A 5044-nucleotide genomic window follows, 5' to 3' on the forward strand; every position below is an offset into this window, starting at 1 on the left:
ATTCACAGGCAAATTGTAACCCCTGTCAGGAGAGCTTTCCCTAAAGATTGCATTTAAATTTAAACATTTTTCCCCTTTAATGCATGGGCTTATTATCACATGATAAACATAATAGTATTAGCTGTCTGTGTGATTAAATGTTTGTTTGGAAGCCCTGGAAAAAAAATCTTTAATGGTACTAAATACCACACAGGAAGTTACAGAAGAAAGAGAGTTATGTAGCCATTCAAAAGAGTGTTATATAGCAATTCAGTTCATGATTTGCACAATGAAAGGATAATTAAATGAAATCTGAAGTACAAAGAGGCTTCTGCCTTAATCAATTCAGTGTGTCAGATTTTCCTGGTGTTTATTGGAAGTAAGAATTGGGAAAAATTTTGACTGTTTCCATTTTTAAAAAGTGATGTCAAAGAGAAAAATACGACACTTCATTAAGACTATGATTGTCCCTACTAATAATCCTCTCTTAAGGCAAATTGCATTACAGCCCTCGGTTATATAGAACCTATGAGATTAAAGTGCATTCTAAGGAGCTTATTCCTAGTTTCCATGGTACAGAGACAATTTTATTATATTAGAAAATCATATCTATTTAAGCTATGCCTCCTCAGTTCATCCCTTTCAACTCCTCACTTTCCCCTCTAGAAACAAAAGATGTTAACCTTTCCTCTTTTTTTGCTACCTACATAGGTATACAGGACATAAAGGTCACACAAATATCCAGTGATGATGTGTTTACCAGCTAGTTCTGGGAATAAAATGCATTGCGTGTATGGATCACTTTCAACAGAAATTCAAGATCTGTAATAATGTGGAGTTAAATCTTCTTTTTTATGTTGTTGTCCTAGCTGCTAATACCCCCTAGCAAAATCATCCAAAATAATCCTTTAACCATAAGGCACTTTACTATCCTAGACAAACAATGCAGGCAGTAAACATATAGAGCTATCTCCAATACTAGTAGCTGAACAGCACAAATACCAATATTTCTTAACACAATATTTCTTAATTTCATTACCTCCAGGTATCCAGCAAAGCTAATCCCTTATAACCTTTGAATTCTGAGCATGATCCAGAACTGCTGGACTGATCAAGCAATGAGACCTATAAAAACAAAATGCAAGGTGTTCTTATTTAAGATATTCAACACATTTTCTGCTGTTCAGATGATCATAAGAAAGTAAGGTTGGAAGGGATCTCACACAGTCATCTAGTCCAGCCCCCTGCTCAAGGCAGGACCATCCCTAAATAAACCATCCCAGCCAAGTGTCTATCCAACCTGCATTTAAAAGTGTCCAAGGATGGAGAGTCTACAACTTCTCAAGGTAGCCTGTTCCAATGCTTAACCACCCTCATAGTCAGAAATTTCCCCCCAATCTCCAACCTAAATTTCTCCTGCTGCAACTTGAAGCTATTGCTTCTAGTCCTGTCCCCTGTGGCCACAGAGGAAAGCCCATCTCCATCTTCTCTATAATTACCCTTCAGGTATTTGAAAACTGTTATTAAATCCCCTTTTTAGTCTTCTCTTCTCCAGGTGAAATAACACTAGTTCTTTAACCCTATCCTCATAAGTCTTGTCTTCCAGGCCCTTCATAATTTTTGCTGCTTTGCACTGGGCTCTTTCCAAACTGTCCATGTCTCATATTGTACTCCCTAAGTTGGTGGAATTCCCATTCATCTCCAACAACTAGACTTGCAACCAGTAAGTAAGGCGGGGTGGGGAAATTGCTCCTCCTGGACTCATCAACACCTGGAGTTCTTTTCCTTTAGGACCAGTATGTCCCAGATCCTACCATTCTCTGCTGCTGTGAGTCAGCAATAAGCCCGAAGCTCCTTCCAGGACTGTGTCACCTAATAACATGATGGGACAATAGGAGAACCCTACCAACAGGAGAACTTGTATATAGAAACTGCAAGCTAACTCTCAAGGAGACCTTGACTCATAGAGTCTTGAAGATACATTACCTAGAATGGTTGGAGTGTCATTACCTAAAATACATGGTATTTGTTATATAGATCCCCTGGGGAATTTAAGATTATGTTTTGTATGTTGTACTTGATGTCAATTAGCTCAGAAGCATTGGGCAAGCTCAATTGTTGCAATAACAAATCAGCCAAAGAGGTAAAAATAAACTTAATAAAATTCATGTAAAATACCTGCTGGATACTTCACCTTACACTGGATCAAACAACTTTAGCTGGAAGTAGAGAAAACTGCATGAGGTGGAATCCAATCTTCTCTTAAGGCCAGTAATAAGAAGAGAAACCAGAAACATGTAAAAAAAGATAGAGAAACACTATTATATAGAGTGTTGCCAACCTTCACAGGTTTAAAGCCTCAGCTCCTGGGGTCAACTGATTAGATGAGAATCTACTTTTTTTTTATGTGGGCTACTAACTTTCACAATTGCAAAAAAACCCTTGAAAACATGACTCAGATGTGTTCTTCAGGCTCAAAAATCAGAAAACAATGAAAAATTAATATACATTTAACTAAAAATATGATGAGATTTTTAACAAAATATGGAAGTCCTGATTTTTTTTAAGTCTGATTCATGATTTTTGGATATTTGGGGCTATTAACACTGTATGTGTTGAATTAACAATTAGTGGTTCCACAACAGGAAACAACATTATAACAATATAGTTGTTTGCAAGGATAATGAGACCCCCTCCATAACAGGATATTCTACTGGTTACCAATATGCTTCCTTTACCCATCAAAATTATTCTGACATCACAAAGTGGAAGGATACAAGACTAAATACAGCAGTTATGGGGGACATAGATTTTTAGAGACATGCTAGAAGTATAAGACAAACATTTTCAAACAAGGTAATGTACTGGACAACGCTGCAGGAGACGTTGCAATGCTTGCATACTGTAGGCTGCAAACTCCTGCAGTGATGAAATGTGTCACGAGCAAAGGTAGCCAAATGTGTACATGCTCTACTGATACTATACTATTGGAAACTATGTACCAGCAAGTTAAATGAGTAAAATTTACTGGTGTAAACATGGCCTAGGGTAAGGCACTTGAACCCATATTTATATATATAGACTAATTCAGAGGTGCTGAACACCCATACTTCCCACTGGGACAAGAACAGAGCTATTAGCTGTATCATTCTGTTGCTAATGTTGTATTTTCAAGTGTTTTCAGCTCAGACATGTATGACTTTCAGGGGTGTCTTTCTTTCTTCTCATCCAGTTTCTCAGCTGGGTTGACTAAGGAACAAGAAGATCAAATGACATACACAGAGGTCAAGCAGTGAGTCAGCTTCTCAGCCCAGTGACTACAGTAAAATGCCTATTTGTAAACTATAATTTTTAGTGTGGTAGAACATAACTTTAAAAATGAATATATGGGAAAATACACCCACATATGACAAACATGCTCACACTCTATCAGCTTTGGGTGGACGTTCTGTTAGTCAGAGAGGAGCATCTGTGCAATTCTTCTTGTTGTTGTTGTTCTTTGCTTCTCTAGACATTTCATCAAATGGTCACTGAGTCAGAATAAGTGGGTTTCTCTATTAAAGTCTGTGTGGAGGCTGCATTCCAAAGCAGTTGGAGGAATTGAAGATAAATATCCCTCCCCAGAAAATCAAACCTCTTTCCTTAAAACTAAATACAACATTTATGAAGACAGCTCCTAACTGAAGACTTGGTCTGATGCTCATTTTGGGCTGAAAAGCAGATTGGGGAGGGTTTTCATTCTGGGGCAACAGGGTATGATTTAATTCATCATGGTCTCAGTTGTACAACGTATGCATCTACTGTTTAAGAAAATATCAATGTATAAGTAAACTGATTCTTACACCAAGGAAATGTTAAGCAGACAGCTTAACCTCCAGCCAGAAGACAACATATTAAAACTCTGTCGAGCAAGAACCATCTCTTTGTTCTATGTTTATGCAGGACCCACCATGATGGGCTTATGGTCTATGGCTGAGGCTCCCAGAAGTTGGGGATGTATCCAGGACACTGTTTTGATGAGGTCAGTTCATAACAGTGCTTTGGCAGTTAATGATGTAGAGCAGTGGTGCTCAACCTCTGCCCTGCAGGCCATGTCTGTCCCACATGGCCATCCTCCCACCAGTCTGGAAACTTAGCAGTGGGGAAACAGTGGTAATATTAATTGCTGGTCTCCTAGTGACAGACCTGCAGGAAGCCCTGTGGACTGGATAACGTGGCCCTGTGTGATACATCATGCCAGTATGCAGTAGGGCCAGCACACAGAGCCACTTTGTAGCCAGATCTGGTGCACAGGATCAAGCCAGTGTGTATCTAGATCCAGTGAATGTGGCCAAATCTGGCATGTAGGGTGGGCCCAGTGTGCAGACAATCTGGCATATGGACCCTGGCCAGCATGCAGAGCTGTGCTAGCATTCTGGATTGCACCTGCAGACTGACACTGCACATAGCCCATGTGCTAGATCAGGCCCATGGACCACTCCCACATCTCTCACGGCCATAAGGTTGAGCACCATTTTCATGGTCTAACAATCTGGCCCCTGCTCTTCTTCCTTCTTCTCATGTGTCAAGCGTGGGAAAGGAATGTTTTAAGGAACCAACAAGAAGGCTCCTAAGGAGTTATGGCATGAAAGACTGGAATGATCTATATAGGTATTTATACTGCACTTATCTCCATAGTGCCCAGGTGGCTTGGGTAGCTTTTGAGGTGTACATGGGCTCATCTAGCCTGTCACCATTTTCACCCCACTAACTGGCAGCCCCATGAAGGAACCAGAGTTGGCTTGGGTTACATACAATCTTCAAAATAAAGCACTCTTTCTGTAAAAGAAAGCGAATGTGGGCCCTGGATGCAGGAATAGCACCAATAGTCAAGGCCACACGATTTTTTAAATATATATATACACACACACACACACACACGCACGCACGCACAAAACTGTGTTAACTTTGAGACGTATATATATGTTTGCAAAGATTTTATGTTTTAAAATTTCCAATCTAAACCCTGAGGAGTCACTAGCCAGTTTACATTGGCAATGCATAGGGGGTGCACCCCCCCCCCCAA

General features: G+C 39.9%; 1 long non-coding RNA gene across 1 annotated transcript in view; it reads right to left on the reverse strand.

The window, feature by feature from the left end:
- Positions 1 to 1023: 1023 nt before the first annotated feature.
- The window catches only part of LOC109297094, a 46207-nt gene continuing 42186 nt past the window's right edge, over positions 1024 to 5044 (reverse strand). The window contains exons 2-3 of the long non-coding RNA XR_002097204.1: positions 2158 to 2240; positions 1024 to 1104 (exon numbers count right to left, since the gene is read on the reverse strand). This is a non-coding gene — a long non-coding RNA (uncharacterized LOC109297094). The remainder of the gene's footprint in view (positions 1105 to 2157; positions 2241 to 5044) is intronic.

Source organism: Gavialis gangeticus, unplaced genomic scaffold, assembly GCF_001723915.1.
Source record: "Gavialis gangeticus isolate Ggan-Ray unplaced genomic scaffold, GavGan_comp1, whole genome shotgun sequence".
In the NCBI taxonomy this organism is placed as follows: domain Eukaryota; kingdom Metazoa; phylum Chordata; order Crocodylia; family Gavialidae; genus Gavialis; species Gavialis gangeticus.